The sequence below is a fragment of the Filicampus tigris genome, chromosome 4 (genome assembly GCF_054856515.1).
Source record: "Filicampus tigris isolate MCC_2025a chromosome 4, RoL_Ftig_1.0, whole genome shotgun sequence".
Taxonomy (NCBI): Eukaryota; Metazoa; Chordata; class Actinopteri; order Syngnathiformes; family Syngnathidae; genus Filicampus; species Filicampus tigris.
Genome location: NC_141220.1, coordinates 2,667,994 through 2,680,461, shown reverse-complemented (window position 1 = coordinate 2,680,461; position 12,468 = coordinate 2,667,994). Strand labels below are relative to the sequence as shown.

Here is a 12,468-nt window from a genome sequence, read left to right as displayed (position 1 = left end):
TGGGAATATCTAGTAATGTTAAATTCACATTGCATATGAACGCTAGGACTTACTTCACAACTGTATTTTGACGTTTAAGTTTAAGAACCACGGGGTTACATTATCTAAAAAGCCCTATAAGGATGCTTTATAAAGGAAAAATGTTTATCCCATTTCCCACTGTGTTGTGTCGAATGTATCAATATAATCAATGGTTTCATAAACCCAATACGAATCTTTTATTTGACAATTGACCTTTCTTTCTAAGAAATAACCATATTCTAATGCTTGTACCTATGTCATATATTAGACCTTCCTGATGTTAAAATACAATATTTGTGATTTTTCGTAAAAAGCTGTCGCCATGGCAACGGGCAGTTAGCAAATAAAACTATGCTGATTTTGACGGTCTAAATATGCATGAAATCTCACGAAACTTTGCACACTCATCAGGCCTGGTAAAATCATCTTTTTTTTTTGTTTTACCTCACAATTGTTTAAAAAATGGCTTGCTAGCGCCCCCTCGAATTTTTGGAAAAATCAGCCCCGCTTGTATGTTTCACCTATATCTATGAAAATTTGGTGGTATATCTAACAGGTCAAGACCTACAAAAATTTCTCTTGGAGCCATGTGCTAAACCTAACAGGAAGTCCGCCATTTTGAATTTACTTTACAATTCGGCATCACATTGACTTTAAAAGCAGCTGTAATGTGATCCACATGATAATATATTGTCAACATTTTACACATTTGATCAGAGTCTACACCTGAAGACATCTACGAACTAACTTTTCATCGTAATGAGCGCCACCTACTGGCTAAATGAAGTACATGTTTTATTCTTTCATGTTTTTCTCCTTGCAGGTTAGCCAGATCTCCCTCATATTTGCTTGGAAAAGTGTTTAGGCCTTCATGATGTTAAAACACGAAGTTTGAGATATTTCGCAAAAAGCTGTTGCCATGTATTAATCTAAATTAAACTGTTGTTTGTGCTTATGCCCCAAACGGCAGCGCAGAGTACCCACCCTTTTTGGAGTCCCTGGAGGGTGTGCTGGAGGGCGCTCCACCTGGGGACTCCATCGTTCTGCTGGGGGACTTCAATGCTCACCTGGGCAATGACAGTGAGACCTGGAGAGGTGTGATTGGGAGGAACGGCCCCCCCGATCTGAACCCGAGCGGTGTTCGGTTACTGGACTTCTGTGCTCATCACGGATTGTCCATAACGAACACCATGTTCAAGCATAAGGGTGTCCATATGTGCACTTGGCACCAGGATACCCTAGGCCGCAGTTCGATGATCGACTTTGTAGTCGTATCATCGGACTTGCAGCCGCATGTTTTGGACACTCGGGTGAAGAGACGGGCGGAGCTGTCAACTGATCACCATCTGGTGGTGAGTTGGCTCCGATGGTGGGGGAAGATGCCGGTCCGACCTGGCAGACCCAAACGTATTGTGAGGGTTTGCTGGGAACGTCTGGCAGAATCCCCTGTCAGAAGGAGTTTCAACTCCCACCTCCGGCAGAACTTTTCCCACGTCCCGGGGGAGGCGGGGGACATCGAGTCCGAGTGGACCATGTTTCGTGCCTCCATTGTTGAGGCGGCCGATCGGAGCTGTGGCCGCAAGGTGGTCGGTGCCTGTCGTGGCGGCAATCCCCGAACCCGCTGGTGGACACCAGCGGTAAGGGATGCTGTCCAGCTGAAGAAGGAGTCCTATCGGGCCTTTTTGGCCTGCGGGACCCCGGAGGCAGCTGACGGGTACCAGCTGGCCAAGCGGAATGCAGCTCTGGCGGTTGCTAACTCCCCTGCACATGCTCCAAAAAATCCCAATCTTCACCTGTACATAAAGAGTCGTGACCTAATGACATCTATATGATAATATTTCAGACACAAATAGCGCCACCTAGTGGCGAAAAAAAAAGTCATTTTTTACATTTCTATTTACTACACAGAGCCCGTTGAACGAATCCGACTAAAAATGTGTCAGAAAAGCCTCAAGACGTTGATCTTGCTCTACGCCGAATATTGTGACTTTTCAGCGAAGGGCGTAGCCTTGACGGTGCCACTAAGTCTGATTTTTTTACGTGACAATAAATACTGTTTTAACTTGACCCAGATCATCCAAACTTCTCGAAATGTTTCCTATTTGATGATAGCCAAGGGCTGAAGACATCTACAAACTTATTTTTCATCATGGTGGTAGCGCCACCTAGTGGCTAAATGAAGTACATGGTTTATTCTTTCATGTTTCTCTCCTGGCAGGTTCGCCAGATTTCCCTCATATTTGCTCGAAAGAGTGTTTAGGCCTTCATGATATTAAAACACGAAGGCCTGGTAAATTAATCGCCCTATCGCCCCCTAGAAAATGTTTAAAAAATTGCCCCGGTTGCACGCTTCACCAACATGTACGAAAATTTGAGAGTATAGAAAACAGAAAGAGACCTACAAAAAGCTTCTTAGTGCCATATAATAAACCTAAGAGGAAGTCAGTCATATTGAATTTACTTTAAAGTTTGGACTCATCTTGACTACAAAAGCTGCTGTAACTTTATCCACGTGATAATTCTGATAATTCAATTCCGATGTGCAAGCATCCCAAGGTGCCAGTACTCCAACGTTGCCAGGGCTGCAAGGGCCCTTTATAGCTGCTTGCAGCTCTCGTTATTATTATTATTATTATTATTATTATTTTATTTTTCTCACCAAATGATCGCATTTTTGAACCCCTAAACATGCACGAAAACTCACCAAACTTTGCAGTCTCATCGAGCCTGGTGAAAAATTGGATATTTTAAAGTCGCCGCAAACGACACAAAAGAAATGGCTCTGTTGTGCCACCTAGAGAAGGAAAACAAAATAGAATTCCAGCCTGTTTGACCTAGGCCTACGAAAATTGGCGGCACGTGTAGCACCCCGAGATGTAGAAAAAAGTCCATTACAGACATAGTTTAAAGTGTACAGGAAGTGAGCTATGAATTTTTGAATGTCCATTTTTGTACCATTTTTGCACATTTACAGGGTGCATACTTTTGCACCCATGTCCCGGAGGATTATTCCAATTGACTTCAAATTTCGGATATATCATCTTAAGACCTGGGGCAAACACTGGGAATTTTTTTGGGAGTTTTCGCTAAACTATATGATGGGGGAGGGGCATCAAATTCGGCGTAAATTTTATCCTTCGTCATACAGGAGAAAATCCTTAATAACTCCCCTGCACATGCTCAAAAAAATCCCAAATTTCACCTGTACGTAAAGATTTGCGACCTGAAGACATCTATATAATGATATTCTATTATATATATAGCGCCACTTAGTGGCAACAAAAATTGTCATTTTAAATTTCTATTTACTGCATGGAGCCCATTGAACAAATCCGACTGAAAATTTGACAGAAAGGCCTCAAGACATTGATCTTGCTCTACTCTGAATATTGTGACTTTTAGGTGAAGGGCGTGGCCTTGACGATGCCGCAAAATCTGATTATTCAACGTGACAATAAATACAGTTTTAACTTGACTCAGATAATCCAAATTTCTTGAAATATTTCATATTTGATGATAACCAAGAGCTGAAGACATCTACAAACGTATTTTTCATCATAGTGGTAGCGCCACCTACTGGCTGAAGGAAATACATGTTTTTTTTCTTTGATCTTTTTCTCCTCGCATCTTAACCAGGTCGACCACAGAATTGCTCGGAAGACTCTGTAGACCTTCCTAATGTCAAAATACGATATTTGTTATTTGTGCCATGGCAACACGCAGTTCACCAAAAAAAACAACGCTCATTTTGAGGGTCTGAACATGCTCGGAATCTCACTAAACTTTGCACATACATCAGGCCTGGCGAAATCATGAATACTTTTAGATTTTTTTTTTTTTGTGCGATTTGTTAGAAATGGCTCGCTAGCGCCCCATAGAAATTTTTAAAAATTCAGGCCCGGTTGTACTTTTCAACTAGGTCTACGAAAATTTGTAACAGTTCAAGGCCTGCAAAAAAGTTTCTTGGAGCCATATGCTGAACAAAACAGGAAGTCAGCCATTTTGAAATAAGTTTAAAGTATGAACTTGCTCTGATTAAAATAGCTGCTGGAACTTGACCCACATGATAATTTCTTCTCAAAATCTACTGACATTTGGTAAAAGTCCAATCCTGAAGACATCTCTGAACTTATTTTTCATCGTATTGGTACCTACTGGCTATAGGAAGTACATGTTTTATTCTTTGATCCTTTTCTCCTTGCAAGTTAACCAGGTCGGACTCAGATTTGCTCGGAAGACTCTGTAGAACTTCCTGATGTTAAAATACGATATTTGTGATTTTTCATAAAAAGCTGTCACCATGGCAACGGACAGTTCGCAAAATAAAACTCCGCTGATTTTGACAGTCTAAACATGCATGAAATCTCATGAAACTTTGCACACACATCAGGCCTGGTGAAATAATATTTTTTCACAAATGTTTAAAAAATGGCTCACTAGTGCCCCCTAGAATTTTTTTGAAATCAGCACCGGTTGTACGTTTCACCTATATCTATGGAAATTTGGTGGTATATCTAACAGGTCAAGACCTACAAAAAAGTCTCTTGGAGTAATGTGCTAAACCTAGCAGGAAGTCTGCCATTTTGAATTTACTTTACAATTTGGAATCATATTGACTTTTGATTTTAAAAGCAGCTGTAATGTGATCCACATGATGATATCGTGTCAAAATTTCACACATTTTAGGAGTCTACACCTGCAGACATCTACGAACTAACTTTTCATCGTAGTGGGAGTGCTGGCTAAATGAAGTACATGTTTTATTCTTTCATGTTTTTCTCCTTGCAGGTTAGCCAGATCTCCAGCATATTTGCTCAGAAGAGTGTTTAGGCCTTCATGATGTTAAAACACGAAGTTTGAGATTTTTTTGCAAAAAGGTGTTGCCATAGTAACGCATTTTGCCAATAACACAATGCTAATTTTGAGAATGTAAACATGCGCGAAAACTCATGAAACTTTGCACACATAGAAGGCCTGGTAAATTAATCAATAATTAATTATTCCATTGTGCAATCTTTCAAAGGATGGCTCGCTACCAACCCCTAGAAAATGTTTAAAAGGTGGCCCCGATTGCATGCTTCAACAACATGTACGAAAATTTGCGAGTATATAAAACAGAAAGAGACCTACAAAAAAGCCTCTTGGTGCCATATAATAGACCTAAGAGGAAGTCCGCCATTTTGAATTTACTTTAAAGTTTGGACTCACCTTGACTACAAAAGCTGCTTTTTAACTTTATCCACTTGATAATTTAAATAATTCAATTCCGATGTGCGAGCATCCCAACGTGCCAGTACCCCAATGTTGCCAGGGCTGTGAGGGCCCTCTATAGCTGCTTGCAGCTCTAGTTATTATTATTATTATTATTTTTTCTGACCAAATGATCGCATATTTGAACCTCTCTAAACATGCACGAAAACTCATCAAACTTTGCAGTCTCATCGGGCCTGGCAAAAAATTTGATATTTTAAAGTCGCCGTAAACGACGCACAGAAAATGGCTCTGTAGCGCGACCTAGAGTAGGAAAACAAAATAGACTTCCAGCCCGTTTGACCTAGGCCTACGAAAATTGGCAGGCACGTGCGGCACCCCAAGACATACAAAAAAGGTCATTCCATTATACATATAGCGCCACCTAGTGGTTACAAAAATTGACATTTTTTACATTTCTATTTACTGCACGGAGCCCGTTGTACGAATCCGACTGAAAATTTGTCAGAAAAGCCTCATGACATTGTTCTTGCTTTATACCGAATATTGTGACTTTTTGACGAAGGGCATGGCCATGACAGTGCCGCAAAATCTGGTTATTCAACGTGACAATAAATAAAGTTTTAACTTGACTCAGATCATCCAAACTTCTCGAAATTTTTCACATTTGATGATTGCTAAAGGTTGAAGACATCTATGAACTTTTTTTTCGTTGTAGTGGTAGCGCCACGTCGTGGCTGAAGGAAAGACCTGTTTTTTTCTTTGACGTTTCTATCCTAGCAGTTTAACCGGATCCACTTTATCTTTGCTCAGAAGAGTGTTTAGGACTTCCGAATATTAAAATACAAAATTTGTGATTTTTTTGAGAAAAGCTGTTGCCATGGCACAGTTCGCCCAAAAAACAACGCTCATTTTGAGGGTCTGAACATGCTCAAAAGTTCACGAAACTTTGCACATACATCAGGCCTGGCAAAATCATCAATATTTTCTTAATTTTTTGTGCAATTTGTAAAAAATGGCTCACTAGCGCCCCCTAGAATTTTAAGAAAATTCACCCCCTGTTGTATTTTTCACCTAGAACGACGAATATTTGGTGGTATATGTAACAGTTCAAGGCCTACAAAAAAAGTCTCTTAGAGCCATATGCTAAGCTAAACAGGAAGTCGGCCATTTTGAATTAAGTTTAAAGTATGAATTTGCTCTGCTTACAATACCTGCTGGAACCTGACTCACATAATTTCTTCTAAAAACCTACTGACATTTGATCAAAGTCGAAGCCTGAAGACATCTTCGAACTTAATTTTCATCGAAGTGGTAGCGCCACCTACTGGCTAAAGGAAGTACATGTTTTATGCTTTGATCTTTTTCTCCTCGAAGGTTAACCAGGTCCACCTCAGAATTGCTCGGAAGACTCTGTAGACCTTCCTGATATTAACCTACGATATTTGTGATTTTTTGTTAAAAGCTGTCGCCATGGCAACAGGCAGTTTGCAAATAGAACTACGCTGATTTTGATGGTCTAAAGATGCATGAAACTTTGCACACACATCAGGCCCGGTAAAATCATATATATATTTTTTTTTTCGTCGCGATTGTTTAAAAAATGTCTCGCTAGTGCCCCCTAGATTTAAAAAAAAAATCAGCTCCGGTTGTACGTTTCACCTATATCTACGAAACTTTAGTGGTATATGTATCAAGACCAATAATTTCTCCTTTAATTCTTTAAAAAAAAAAATTGGTGGCAGGTTAGCCAGATCTCCCTCATATTTGCTCGGAAGAGCGTTTACGCCTTCAAGATGTTAAAACACGAAGTTTGAGATTCTTCACAAAAAGCTGTTGTCATGGTAATGCCCAGTTTGCCAATAAAACAATGCTGATTTTCAGAATGTAAACATGCACGAAAACCCATGAAACTTTGCACACGTAGAAGGCCTAGTAAATTAATCAATAATTAATTGTTCAATTGTGCAATCTTTAAAAGATGGCTCGCTACCCCCCCCCTGGAATATTGTTAAAAAGCGGCCCCGTTTGTACGCTTCATCTACATCTATGAAAATTTGGTAGTATATGAAACAGGAAGAGACCAACAAAAAAGCCTCTTGGCGCCATATAATAAACATAAGAGGAAGTCCGCCATTTTGAATTTTGTTTAAAGTTTGGACTCACCTTGACTATAAAAGCTGCTGTAACTTGATTAACATGATACTTTCGATTATTCAGTTCCGATGTGCGAGCATCCCGACAAGCCGATACCCCAACGTTGCCAGGGCTGCGAGGGCCCTTTATAGCTGCTTGCAGCTCTAGTTTTGATTTATGTCTCAAAACCATTTGAGGGAGAAGCATCTAAAGAGCAGGTTGGCTTTGTCCCGGGGTGATGGAACGCATAAAGCTTTTTTTTTTTTTTTTTTTGGTAACTGCATCAACACAAGTGTTCACATCGAACACAAGAAAAATGCAATATGAATCAATCAGCATGTGTTGGATGTTGTTTTCATTTCACATGCAACCTGTGGAGGCAAATCAAAACCAACCACATTGAACGCACATTAAAATATAGTTTTAATTAGATTCCAACTGTGGGCGCTGGCAAGTCCATCTTCACACTCGCCGCTAGGGGTCGCACTTGCCCTAGTAATGTGTGGTTCGCTTGTTGGATGTATATTCCAGTTGGTGGCAGCGGCACTTGGCCGCGTCAGCTTTGCGTTTGATCTCCCTGACACTTCCCTCAGAGACGTGCTGTTTGAATACAGACACAGGGGGTTCAGTGTCTTTTTTGCTGGTTCTTGCATTCTTGCGATCGTCTGGCCAGACAACAACTCCTTGTTATCTGTGGTTGTATTGTCCAAACCATGCCGTTGGTCTATTGGGCCCTGGAATGTCGCCCAAGAGTCTGAGCTGTCGGCAGTTCAGAAGGTCGTATGTGTGTTCCAGGTCCGCTGCAGAGAAGGGGGGGTTGGTTCACCACCGGTTGACGTCCCATGTTTGTTACTTCTATAAATGATGATTTGGTCGCTCGGAAGAGCGAATGAAAGTTGCAATAGATGAAATCCAGCATTTCAAGGCTCCGGGACAAGATGGTATATATCCTGCCTTGGGTTGGCAACGCATTAAAAAATACTATGGCTTATTATTCTGGGCAAGTCTAAAGTACAGTTATGTACCAATTGCTTGGAGAAATATCCGAGATGTCTTTCTTCCAAAACTGGGGAAGAATAGCTTCTTTGAAGTATTACCAAATGATAATACTGTCATTTCAACTGAAGTGGCTGAAGCGAATGATTCTCTACAAATTGAATGAGGTCCATGACTTACAGGCAAGATTCTCCCCAACACAGTATGGCTTTAAGGCAAGCATTTCAATGGAAACAGCTCTGCATTAATTTGTGTTGGAGATTGAGAGAAACATGACGAAAAAGACACTTGCCCTTGGTGTCTTTTTGGATATTATGGGTGCTTTTGATAATGTTACTTTCAACAGTTTGGCTGCATCCCTAGGAGAACGACAAGCACCTCCAGTGCTGGTCCTTCGAAGGTCTTCCTTCCTCAAAGGTCTGCCTCAGGTGAGTAATATGCTCTGAAACACATTAAGAAAGCACACAGTACAAATACATCCGGATCACAAGGCATTGTCAGACGAAAGACATACTGGTTTTTGCACAGTTGAACTTGTTCATTGTAAAGTATACATCCCGCTGGGCCGACCTCTGGGGACATTCATGTTCGTTGAGGGCCTGATGAAATGGCTATTCCAAACTTAGGCAGCGTCATCCACCTAAGTCCCATGTAACAAAATTGTAGGAGGCTTTTGTCCAGAAATCCACCATCAAAGAAGCCATTGTCTCTGAGGTCTGTGAAGATGGATAACCAGAACTCCATGCGAAGAAACCCCTCCAATATTTAATTCTTTGATTGGCAGTGCTGGCTCCATCCAAGTAACTGTCGAGGGTGCTGCCTGGCGGTATGGGGACCAGGAAATGCTGAAAGCCTTTAACATGACCATTTTCAGTTCCAAGATCACCACTAACAATTCAAGGACAACCCCCTAAATTCTGCACAACTCTATGGTAGTAATCTCCAACCAATTTCTGGTCACTACTTGTTGTGTAGGCATTGAGACGACACATTATTTTCATTGAAAAACCATCAATAGCCCCATTGATAGAAATTTTCAGTTTTCCATATGCCAAATAAAATGTGGCCCTTTGGAGAAGTAGCTTCGTTGTCTCAGAATCTTGCATGCCTTTTAAGGCTTTGATAGACCAAACTGACGTCGGAGGTAGTGAAGCGTCGTGGCGTCTGAATGCGCCGTCTGACTACTGCCGCCAATGGTATGGAAGCGTATTACATCCCACATGTGCGCAGTAGGTGCCTTAATGGTTAGCGTCGCTGTCTGTCGATGTGGTGTATTTTTCCAGTGTGATGTGCTGACAGCCGGCCTGACGCCACAGGGGGTAAGCGTCTGTCACTGTTGGCCAACGTCGTTTTGGTCTATCTAGGCCTTTAATGACACTCCTCTTGGATCCAAGTCTTTCAGCACTAGGGATGGGCGATACTAGTGATTTTTTTTTTTAATTCAATCCGATACCGAGTAATACAGGACCAAATATCGCGATACCGATTCGATATTGATAACAGAAGTGCCGATTTTGGTTGTTTTTATGCAAAGCTGCGAACAAAAACACATGTGCGCTCCCGCTGTGCTCACATTAGTGGGAGTGCAAGCATCATCAATTGAACCAAACAACTTCAAACTATTTTGTTACCCCTTCCATGTCATCTTGTCAACAGCGACGTGCACTGCATTCAGTGCCTACGAGACGTGGGCCTTCACCCTGATCATTCTTAATCCAATCAAATGCATTTAGAAAGTTCTGGTCGGCGGGACTAGAGCCAGCAATCTGTTTCTGCCAAGGCAGAAAGCTCTGACAATGGCAACACATCGCAAAAATTCTGATTGGATAACAATACAACCTTCTAAATGGAGCTGGAAGAAAAAAAACAACTGAAAAAAGTTTGTTATATTAAATACTATTAAAATGACATATCTCCATATATTAACAATAACCATTGCCCAGAAGTGCCAGCTTCAGAAACCAGGTGAGCCATGATTGGTCGTTACCTAAGCCCAGAGAAACTATGATGTCTTTTTTGGTTGACAGAAAGTGGCACAAAAACTGCCTCCTGAGTTGGATAAAAATGGGTGGATTTTGCTGCTTAATTCATATTCCACAAATGCAATATTAATCAGAATAATGTGTTTATTCTAGTAGGGCTGCATAGAACATATTATTGTAAAGAACATTTTGGGGTTGACTTCCACTAAGTTCATCCATGAGATTGCTTGGTCAGGAAAAAGAATGAGCACCAAACAACAGACATGGCAGAAGTCGATCTGGTGGAGGTAAAACGCCCACAAGAGGCAGACCATGTCCTCAGCCATGATCTCCAGCTCGACCAAGTGACTAAGGCACTCCACTCGTAGTGGACCGGCCTTGTCGTCCACGACCAGCTTCTCTACCACCGGTGGAGGAATTCGGCCGGCACCCGCAACATCCTCCAACCCCTGGTGCCGTGTGACATGAGGATGCAAGTGCTCTGGCTTGTCCGTGGCTCGGCTGGAACTGGTTACTTCGGCATCACAAAGACTCTGCTGTGCCTCCGTTCCCGTTTCTATTGGCCAGGGTGTCGCCAGGACGTAGAGATACACGTGCACCGTTGTGACACCTGCACAGCGCGGAATGGGCCAACCCAGCGCTCGCATGCCCCTCTGCAGCAGTACCAGGCTTTCCAACCACAGATCAGCGGAACCGCTACGCCCTGGTGGCAATGGATTATTTTACCAAGTGGCCTGAAGCTTATGCCGTGCCTGACCAAAGTGCGACCACCGCCGCTGAACACCTGGTGAATGAGATGTTCTGCCGGTTTGGTGCTCCAGAGGAATTGCACAGCAATCAGGAGCGGAACTTCAAGGCCAAGGTCTTTGACGAGGTCTGCAAGAGACTCGGAATCAGGAAGACCCGCACCATGCCACTGCACCCCCAGAGTGATGGCTTGGTGGAACGGTTCAACCGCACTATGGCCTCTCAGCTCGCCATCTTAACCAACCGCCAGCAACGCGACTGGGACCTGCATTTGCTCCTGGTCCTGTGGGCGTACCGGACAGCGGTCCAAGAGTCTACGAGATGCACCCCAGCAGCTCTCTTGTTTGAACGAGAGCTTCAGACCCCTGTTGACTTGGTGTTCAGGCCCCCTCCTGAGCCGGAAGTGGAGAGCGAGGCCGGCATGGACTACTATGGCCAGCTGCGTGACCGACTTCAGGAGGTGTATGATGTGGCCCGACAGACCCTTGGCCAAGCCGGCTGTCGTCAGGAGAGGGCGTATGACGTTCGCTGCACAGGGGAAGACTTCGACGTGGACGCACACGTTTGGGTCTACAGTACGGAGAGATGGAGGGGTTTGTCTCCCAAGCTCATGAGCCACTTGATGGGGCGGTGCACCATCCTTGAGAAACTGTCTGATGTGGTGTATCGGGTGGTGGTTTTCCATCGTGACCGGCTCGCCCCATATCGACCACGGGCATCACCAGAGAGGGAGGCCATGTTGGAGGAACAGACAGAGGGACATCAGTTTCCTCCAACACTGCAATATTAATCAGAATACTGAACTTCTCGGAAGTTAGCTGGGGGCCACCACAATGGACACCGACCCCCTGCTCATTTGCGGGATTACATATTGGACGCTGCAGTTGCTGAGGACATCCAACCGGCTAGGTGGGGGCTGTGTAGCGGCGCTGGGAGGCTGATGCACTTCCAGCATGCTTTTGCCAATCTACAGCTTGTAAATAACATTTAACATGAATGTTTTGTGTCAATTATTTCAGAAGTCCTTGTTTCAGCTGTTCCATTATTTGCTAGTGTGCTATTCAGTTTGTTGTTCCATGATAACTTTAGTTTTAACGCGACACCGTGATTGTGCATGGTGTGCCGACCAATGACTTGCCTACACCTGTAATTGTGTGGGTGTCTGTAAGCTTGTTCTTTTGCTTACGTAAAATAAAAGTGTACTCTACTCTCTCTGACTCGTGAGCGCCACAATATATTGTATTTTTATGACTTTGGCGACGCGGGCGGCTCTGTCTGACTCATCTAAAACCAAAAAGTGGACATGTGCAGTGGAGTTCCTTGCAGCCAAACAAATGACAATGACGACACGGCCCCACTCTGCCCCAGATAATAC

At 43.0% G+C, this 12,468-nt stretch overlaps 1 pseudogene; it reads right to left on the bottom strand.

Annotated features, from left to right (window-relative positions):
• Nucleotides 1-8,829: 8,829 nt before the first annotated feature.
• On the bottom strand, nucleotides 8,830-10,993 carry LOC147148100 (uncharacterized; annotated as a pseudogene).
• Between the last annotated feature and the right edge of the window lie 1,475 nt (nucleotides 10,994-12,468).